The sequence below is a fragment of the Varroa destructor genome, unplaced genomic scaffold, assembly GCF_002443255.2.
Source record: "Varroa destructor unplaced genomic scaffold, Vdes_3.0 BEIS01000002.1, whole genome shotgun sequence".
In the NCBI taxonomy this organism is placed as follows: Eukaryota; Metazoa; Arthropoda; class Arachnida; order Mesostigmata; family Varroidae; genus Varroa; species Varroa destructor.
In genome coordinates, this window is record NW_019211455.1 from 30,842,141 (window position 1) to 30,852,108 (window position 9,968).

General features: G+C 39.4%; 1 long non-coding RNA gene across 1 annotated transcript; it reads left to right on the top strand.

Moving 5' to 3' along the window:
• The first annotated feature begins 607 nt into the window (after positions 1-607).
• LOC111245080 (uncharacterized) lies at positions 608-8,400 on the top strand. The gene is made up of 3 exons (XR_002671211.2): positions 608-1,783; positions 6,588-6,698; positions 7,540-8,400. It is a non-coding gene; the product is annotated as an uncharacterized LOC111245080 (long non-coding RNA).
• The last annotated feature ends 1,568 nt before the right edge of the window (positions 8,401-9,968 follow it).

Here is a 9,968-nt window from a genome sequence, read left to right on the forward strand (position 1 = left end):
GTAGGTTTTCGTGTTACGGGCTATCGATAAAGAAAGACGTGCTCTTTAACTACTTTCATGATGACGGCGCTATACTGTTGGCTTGACGTTAAAGTTACGTGATACATATATCCGCATGGCAAACAGATATTAAGCTCGTTGCAGAGCTTGATCTATTATAATTTCACACACTGTACGGTAAGGAGCGGCTGCGGCTTTCTTGTTATTATTGTGCATGTTTCAAAATTTTTTGCTATCGAAATATCTTAGCAAACTTACAAAAACGTAAATAATGTTTGTTTTCATTATCAGGCTCAGAGCGACCTGTACAAAAAAGCATTATGTACATTCTGCGAGATCTATGGCTGTTCTTTGAATTTGTTTAGACGACTCTCTCTGGTAAGCCGTTAGACGTAACGGCCAAAATCTAGGGTAGCACCAGCGCCATAGGCAAGAAGCGGACAAGCTTGACTGGTTACCGCAAAGGGCTCAAAGTCGTTCCCAGTTTTCTATTGCTGTTCGGGTCAGCAATGCAACATCTTATCAGAAAGCTAACTATTTTCTGTCGACCGCCTAGGTAGCTCATAGGAACCCGTACATAGTGCATTTGGAGAAAGGAGCTTCAAATCATCACTAATTTGTTCCCTATGCGACTGTGAACTACTCTCTATTAGCGGTAGCATTAGATAGGGCGCGTGCAAATAGTGAATGACGTAGAAGCCTATACATTGGGTCGACGTTCGGCGCGAACTCTAACCCTGTTAACGCGGCGAAAAAAGTATGAACGTGTCGGACGTCACGGGATTAGGTTAACGTGTGTCTGTACGCTGGTGTAGCACGGCGCGTTTACATGCGGGCAGATTCTAGTCTTAATACATTGCTTCCCAGATGCCAACCTGCTCAGCAAGCCAGGTTAAGGTCAGTCTCCGTTATAAGAATTGCTTGCACGTGATACGTTTAATGCTGCTCAATAAAGCCGCCCACGACAAACGAACGCTCTGCAAGCATTCGAACGATACCACGAGAGTATGGTAAAAGATAATCTAATCTTTGAAATCCTATCGAGTTCCAAAGCTTCGGCGAAACGCTTCTCTTCTTATCAATCGGTCATAAGTGCGGCGAGCATACGTGCGTCTTTTTGGTTTAGGCCAAGAGCTCTGCAGGTATGTTTAGGTGCGCCGACCACCACGTCGTGTGGAAGCGACATATGTGCCTAGAAAAAAAAAAACGCATACTTTTTAACTCGCGAAATTAGTGTAGCCATTTGTTATAGTTGTAATTTTCCAACCTTCGATAGTTGTTCTATTTCGTGTCCATGCTACGCTCAACAGGGTGAATCCGTAGATTAGCGCAGCTCATCGCACCGATACTGTGTCATTCCTAGTTCAACGTATTTATTAGGGAGCCCTTCGTCAAGTTTGAACGAAAATTTTCCACAAGCAACGACCGAAACGTTCCGATTAGACGCTTTGTTAAAACTGCCCGGTACTTTTGAAAAATTAAATTCTTCTGTACTTTCGATTGTACATCCTGATGAGCGTCATTGTACGCATAACGTCATAGCATCACAAGTCGCAGAAGATCCCATGTACGGATTTTTTCAGTATTCGCTGTGTACGTTAAATGTAGACGTGAGTAACTCTGTGTGTTTACGGAAGAACGCCTTATTCAACAACACGACGTTTACGCAATGGTCACTTTCTTTCTTCAGAAGTCATGCAAAGCCAAGTCGATCTAACGTTTCTGACGTTATGCGCGGTGAACGTCACTAATTTCGAATTGTTAGCGTAAACAAAGTTTTCGAGTACGTATTGTTTATAAGACTTTGTATAAGTAGAGTTGCTAATTTATACATAACCATTATTCAACGAATAGCCAATACCATTACAGTGTTTTAGACATTTAATACAATTATCGTTGTGCAAAAAAGCAAATTTCCTTAAGAGTTTGATAACGGGAGAGCGTCAAAACAGTCCCGTTAGAAAGACAGACGTTTAAAGTACGTTCGGTAAATTCTTTTCAAACAGAAAGCCTTTCGAACGAGGAACAGAAACATGGTCCGCCTTTATTTTTCTTTTTTATGCCATAGAAAGTTTAAAGACGCGCCTACAGGCGAAAATGCGATCCCCTTGTATAGTTGACGGTGCAATACAAATAGTGACTGGTGTGCCAAAAGAGCACGTACATGATGGGATACTTTTGAAAAAATTAGATATACAATTAGGGTGAACTAGACGGTTCAATGTGGGTCTAGGATCGAAGCATAGGTGGTATATTAACAGAGGTTTACACGCAAAAAAGATAACACGTACGTGTTACGATGACTACGTCATAGCAGTCGCTGCTTATTGTCGTTCTCTAATATCCTTCACATTTCGATATTGTTTTTTTTTTTATGTATATTCTAATTTCGCAAACATTGTTTTATATGTCATAAGATGTAGGAGCTAAGTCAATCTTAAAATTGTATAGAGCCAAACAAAGGCGTGCGACACAGACACGTGGATAATATATTGCTATGATGAACCGATTTATGCTAGCAAGTATTGCGTTCTCTTGATATCATATCTTTTTCGGGTCGATAAAACTACTCGAAGTGGTTCCGATTCAAATGGAATCTTAGAAAATGTGTCTCACCCCACTGCGCCGTTTAACGTCGAAGGTCTTATAGATTGGAAAACACTTGAGAGGAACAAGAAGAATCCATGCGTGGCTACCTTCGTCGAGAGAACAAGGCTGATCAACAGAAAATACCCGATATACCCGAAGGAAAGTAATTTTTCTCTATGACGATGCTAGGTCGCACATAGTAAAACTGTAGAAGTCGTCGTGCAAGTGCTTAAATGAAAACTTTTCTGCGCCAACCGTATTTTCTAGATCCCGCTCCTATGGATTATAATTTTTTCATGTCATTTGTAAGTAAAGTTTGTTGTTGTACATCATGTTTGACGGCCTAGATGATCCCAGAGTCTGGCTTGTAGAGAGGTCTTTAACATCCGCGCTGACCGCTTTTGACCAAAAAGACTGAATAAATTGATTGAATGAATGAATGAATGAATGATGGGAAAAGGTGGTGGGGAGTGAGGAAGAATGCATAATAAATCGATTCGTCGCTAGAATCTATTTTTTGATCGATAAAAGATAGGAACTATTTGTGTTTTAATTTAGCAAGCCGGTTCTCCCGAGCTTGGCCTGCCTTTTCAATTACGAATGAGTGCGTCAGCGTAACGTTGTCAATATAAGTTTCCAACCATTACAGTGTACATAAGGCATCTTTTCGCGCACCGACAACAATCACCGTTTCTGATGCGACGAAGCGGAAGAATCAGCGTGATTACAACTACATATTAATCCAAGCTGACAAATATCTCAAAGTTTCATCTTTTGGCTCAAAATCAGCGTTCCCTATTACGTAGTAGCAGGGGAAACGCGATGCTCGTATCATTGTTTGTCAAATACTTATTATATGCGGACCACGTCGAAAGGTCGACGGTAGCAGCAAGAAACCCTGCACCAATCACAGACCATTGAACACCGGTTACACAACAATGAATAGCGAGTGCCATCATTGTTAATAATAATAAATATATTCATAATTATTATAGTACAATTCCGTTTTTTCGCACGCTAAGCCATTAACATTGCTATCCCTACTCCGACGGTGAGTCTACTTTACTTCGTATATATCCTTTATATATCGGAGCTCGACAACTCTGACTACAGAACAAATAAAAATATATTAACAATACGAAGCACAATATTTTATGAAGGGTAAATGTTTAGGTTTCAAGAGATCGATACTAACTACTAGTTCTATTGAGTAAATTAGGTTTTTTTTTCCTTTTTAAATCTATTACACTTACAAGTTTGAGAAAGAAATTGCCATCGTTTAACAGCGGAAACAGATGTCGATAGTGTCGCTTGAACTTTTACACTGTAACGAAGTTCAACATCGATCCTCGTTTAACGTTCGAGAGAACAAACAGTCAGCAAACAGACATTTATAAATCGTTAATTGTTTGAGAGATATTACCTGACCATTTTGCCAGGTACTAATGTTGCTCTCCGAAAAAATGTGTAGCCAAGCCGTCTTTTTCAGCGCTTACCTTAGATCTGGTAACGTATTGCATAAAACGTGTGTTTGAATAGAAACGGTGATAAAAAAACGTTAGCACCAAAAAGGGAGATTCACAAAGGAAAACTGTATCAGCTACCTATTTTCAAGTCAAATTTCTGAAGTCTCATTGAAGTATTAGAAAATAGAATTCGCTGAAACGTCGACATTGATTAGAGGGCTTCTATATTCATTGATGTCAAAATTAAATAAAAAGAGACCAAACATACTTAGTGACACGCCGTACTATATAGTATATTCTGGTGCTCGCCTATGCATTAATCTAAGCGGGCTAAATACGAAAACGTCAATTAAACGATAATCGTTCAGCAGAGTTGCTTTTTATTGGAAATACTTGCGTCTGCTTGTATACATAAATGAACATGAGAACAACGTCTATCGGCCCGGGGGCTTAACAGGCGTAACGAATCGTTAGTTCCGGTTAGCGCGAAGTTGGAGACCTACCGCGTGATTGATACGGCGGCCCACGATTTTGTAACGAAAGATTTTTGAGAAGCATATTGTGCTGATTATCAATATCAGTTTCTACTGTGTTCTCTATTCGATTTTATGGTCTTGTTCCACTTCTGTAGTTAAATCTTCTGTCCCTTACAATACCAGCAGGCTAGCGTGGTTATGGCATTTGTATGTTTATATTCATCAATACCTTTGCTGCTACTTCCGCTTCTAATAAAACAAGTGTTTTCCTCACTATTGGGACAGCGTAAAACGAAGACACGTATTATTTGACCTGTTTGTAATCGTTTAGTCTTCCGGAGGGCGATCGGCTGGTCGGCCCATGTATGCCGTAAAGTTCGGGGCATGAATACGACTATCGTGGCATTTTTCAAATAAACAAAGTTTGCCTTAGCGTTTTAGTTGAACCTTTCCGACTAATTAAGGCCCATCATCTACTGCTATTAAATTATATATATATTTTTTTTGTTTTTCTCGTAGTAAACAGTATTGCAAGATTCAAATCAAATAACCCAGAGTGCCTGATCGGATCATTACAATGCATACAGGTAATAATGCATAGTCTGCCTGGTGCCGTTAGGAGATTGAGTGATGTTACGATGTTATGGAATTCACAAGTATACGTGTGTATAATATAATCGAGCGAAGAAAGGTACCATTTTTCTTTTTATTAAACATGCTTCACGGTTAGCCCTTGTCTTTGGTCTCGTTTATCATTTTTTTTACTTCTTCTAGATGTTGCTGCTGTTGTTGTATTAAAGTGAGGCTCGTTCACCCTCCGAGTGAGCATAAATACCGTGTAGCTTTGGACCTTTGCTGTCCGTACGCACGACGGCGCATGGTCCATTTGGTAAAGCCTAATTTTGCTACCATTTTTAATCGGTGTATAGGTAATGATGCGGGCAAATACTGGTAGCGTATTTCGATCGGCTCCCCCGTAAGCTTAAATACACAATAGGCTTATATACATAGACGGAGACGCTAACAGTAGAAGCCATGGATAGACGTATACTTCGAAATGTTCGCAGTGAAAAATTCTACAGAAGATACTACTTGTAAGTGTCTAATAAATATTATTAAAGAATGCTGCCCATCGTGCCAGCGAATATCTTGCCACTAAATGGCAACGTATAACAATAACCAAAGAGCCTTAATGTGGCAAAGGTTCAGCTATACCAACGCAAAGCTTATAAATTAGCAGAAAAAGAACGTTTGAAGGAATGAAAAAAATGCAACCCCGTGCATCGAATTGGTAAAGGTTTGTGAAGCTTTAAAGTGTACCAAATTAATTGACGACCCCTATTCGAGTCGTATTAATATGAAATTAAGAAACGCGGAAATTGATGCACTCACTTGACCATTATGGCGTTACCACCAACAATTAATTTTGGCGTCAAATCTGTTTACTCATATACGTATATATAGCATGTATCATTAATGCCATCAACGCCAACAGGCCGGGTAAGGGCGTCGGACACGTTGTCTGCCGCGCAGACATGTCCTTAAGCTTTAAAGGCTTTTTCTTGAATAACACTGTCGCACACATTGATGCTTATAATCAACGTGCGACCTTCAATTTTGCAGTAGAAATTACATTAGCACAGCTCTTTGCTTAGTAATCATGGGGTATTGGGTGTTTTTTACGTAGGTTAGTACCAGTAATTTTATACAAGTTAAATCATTCAGCTTTTTGAATAAAATAAGCAAACCGAAAAACGTTATAAACAACGTATTGTGTGTTAAAACTTTCGTATTACATACTACTAGTCGCCTTACGTTTACACTTACGTCTATCAGTAACAGTGAATTTCGCGCGAAAACGGCTGGTCAAAAGCAAGTTACAGCGTCTTTCATGGATTATCGACTATCTTTGAAAAATGCTAGGTATATAATCAGAGCTCGTTTACATTTGTTCAAAAGCTCAAAAGCTGCTGTTAGAAAGAACATACGTTGCACAACCTCCAGTAAAGATATCTTTAAACGTGTTTTTTTTTTATTATGCTGTATATTGTTTCAGTCTTGGCAACGGTAGTGGTTAGTATTTACCTAGTATTGCATCGTTGGTCAACCAATTGGCGCAGACTCCTCATATTTCTTAGAGCCGTTTCAGGTAACTTGTTTCCACAAGGTAAGTTAGCCAAGGGCTTCCTGCCTTGCAGTTTTTGTTTGCCAGTTTCTTATTAATGCCCAATCTGTATTGTACCGAATGTGTACTAAACTTGACGATCGTTTGTTTATAGAGTCTACATTAAAGAATGTTTATGTGCTGCTTACGTTTAAGACAACGTTGAATGAATGTGTGTTTACGCAGTATACTCGTATATGTCGAATGCGTTTCAACGGTGTATTATGTTACATGCATTATGAAAAAGATTTTTAAACTTAAAAAACTTAATCATACGGTTATTTTTGATTGGAAGACCTTCGGCCATTCGTGCTTTCGGTGTTATCGTCTAGTGCTTTAAAGTAACTACCTTCCTATAAGATAAAATTACTGTTCCCGCGTGTTCTTTCTACAATAATATTACTCGAATACTTCAGCAGACATCATAACTTTAGTGGTAGTAACCCTCAATAGGGAGATTCTCAAAATGCGTATCTACAAATGCATCCTGGCAGGCATATTGTCCAGGTTTCTCTCTACCCAGGTAGAAAAAAATTACAAACCATCGTACCTAATAGTTCGATTGTTACAAACAGGGCTTTGTTGATCGAGGCAAAAGTGCCTTACGTTTTGAGGAGTAAATTCAGACGCAATTTCAGCCTGTACAATTTTATTTGTTCATCTAACGTTGGGTTCATTCAGACTTGTTGATCAGGCCATAGGCCACAAATGCCATCTATTATGTAGCACGATTGGCACTTTATTGATAATGAAACGATATGCGTAGAATCGCTTAATGATTAAGACGCGTTAGAATAATATGAATTACTGCTGTTTGTTCCGTGGTTGTTGTTGACTACCGCAGAAATCCACCCTGGCTCTTCAGCACAGATGTCTGCCGGCGGTTAGTGGCAAAAGAAATGCTCGTGTTAATTACGCCCACCTCTATACATCGCCTCCCCTGTGCTAGCAATAATGGTCGCCATCGTACTCGAAAAGACAAAGAAATGCCGTGTGTTTATGTGGCTGTAACATTGTTGCTACAGCCAGAATTCACTGTACAATGGACAACGAATTAAATTGCATCATAAAACTACAAAGCACATTAAGGAGTGTACGTAACTGTTCCTGGCTGTTACTATAACGTAACTCGACCCCGTAAAAGTGTGTTTATGAACCCGTTCTTGAATTTTTTGCCATAGCTTTTCAGGGAAATTAATTTTTTTTTGCTTAGTTCGCCGGTAGTGTTCGAATGGTGCCAAGAATGACCCCACCTCCCCCAACATAGATTCCCATGTAGAAAAAGAAAACACATATGGTTAGGGAGACAAATCGTACACAAAACTGTTCCACAAGATTTGACGTACAATAGTTCCAGTAACTTGCACACACGCTCTCACTTTTGATAAATAGCAAATAAAAAATCCCTAAAAAGGGCCAAATCAACGATCTGTAATAATAGCAAATCTAGCTGTTAAATTAGTATACGAACATGATCTAACGTTCAGTGAGCATTATAGTTGCATGCGACGTTAAAAAACCGCTTTGCAAAAGATCCGACTAATGCTACGCGACGCGCCCAACAACGCACACGGCACGGGTAACGTTAATCTCCCGAGCGACAGGTTCGAATTTACCGGTAGACTTTGGAGTGGACGCACCCGTACATCTGAGCCATTGTTTACCACAATGTCCAATCAATAAAACAATAAAAATTATGACTAATGTCCCCATACGCACCTATTCTCGTTTATTTAGCTACTATTATTACAGTATCATTAATATTACCATAATATTTGAACTGTTCTCCACTATGATGGATGATGATGGAAATAAGACAGCAATCTCAGGAAGTTCGCATGAAAACCCTAAGCTTTTTTTGCGCTCAACTCTACAACGGTCCACACGTAACTGACATACTAACTAACTGAAGTTATCACTCGTCTTATTGGCTCGTACTTGGACCGCACTACAGAGAGCAAAAGCAGCTCCACTTAAAAAATCCACAATCAGAATAACAATAGATAAGTAACCTGAATGGCAGGCTCAAGGATGGTTGGAAGAGGATTGTTAGGTAGGCACACACATCGAGAAACTCGCTTATCTTCGTCTCGTTCAGCCCTTTCGACCGTTTCACCGTCCGTTCTATTTAGCCATGATTGGTACAAGTAGAAACAATCGGTATTAGGATGCAAGAGAGACGTAATTGCTCCAGAGTCCGTCTGATATACGCAGCTGCTTTGTTGTGCCTTCGCGGATAGAAGCAATTGTTGCTGGAATCATATTATTTGTTCGATATAATATTATACAACAAGTGTCTTTCTCAGTACGCCAATGAAAATCCTATCTTCCCTATAACTTCGATCATTTTGTTGTTCTCGTAAAACTTTTCCCTACCCTTAAAAACGTCGTACTATATTGTAGTTCTATCGGGAACTGTATTAATATGAAAGCTCTACTAAAAAAAAGGATTTACTGATGAAAATTACCATTAGAGTAATTAGGAAAAGATTCTTTATCGTTGAGAAGGCGGAGTCATAATAACAATCTACTTACTGCTATGACAACACAAGCTGGCTGTTTGCAACAGCTTGACGGGTAGACTACCGACCGGTAGCTATAGGAGATAGCTACCAGTCGGTGGTCCACGGGCTCAGGCTCTGAGAAAGCACATCGTGAAAATGTAAGCTTAAAGGAAACTAGCATAAACGCAGCTAAAGCACAAATCATCTTCGCTGAATCAGAAGACATAACTAGCAGTGTATAGGTTTATTTCGCTTGGAATATAAGTAGGCATACGTAAGTTGTATACGTCTCGATACCACTCATTGTTCACCTATATGTGCACTTGCTGACCTATATTTGGAAATACGGCATATAGGAAAACGGCAGTCATAATAAAGTTTTCCCGTATTGTATATGTATGGGCATGTTACGTTCTAAATTTTGTGAGAACTAAGCTGCCATATTCGAAAAGTTGCAGTGTTGCTGAATATGTAATTGCATTGTGTTTATACAATGAGTGAATACAATGACTGATCTTAATAATCGTTGCCTGAATTGAATCACATTGTCGATTTGGTGTGAACGTCATTACTTATGCACGCAGTCAACTTCCGTAACATTTCACACCGAGCGTACTATTTGGGGGCTAGTTGTGCTCGGTGTACTTGATCGAATGTCTAATGCGTGCACGTGTTGTTTCCTACCTCTGCATGTACTAGATAATTATTACTGTTAGTCACTTTGTTATCGTTATTATTACCTGTAGTAGTGCTCACCTCTTATTAATCT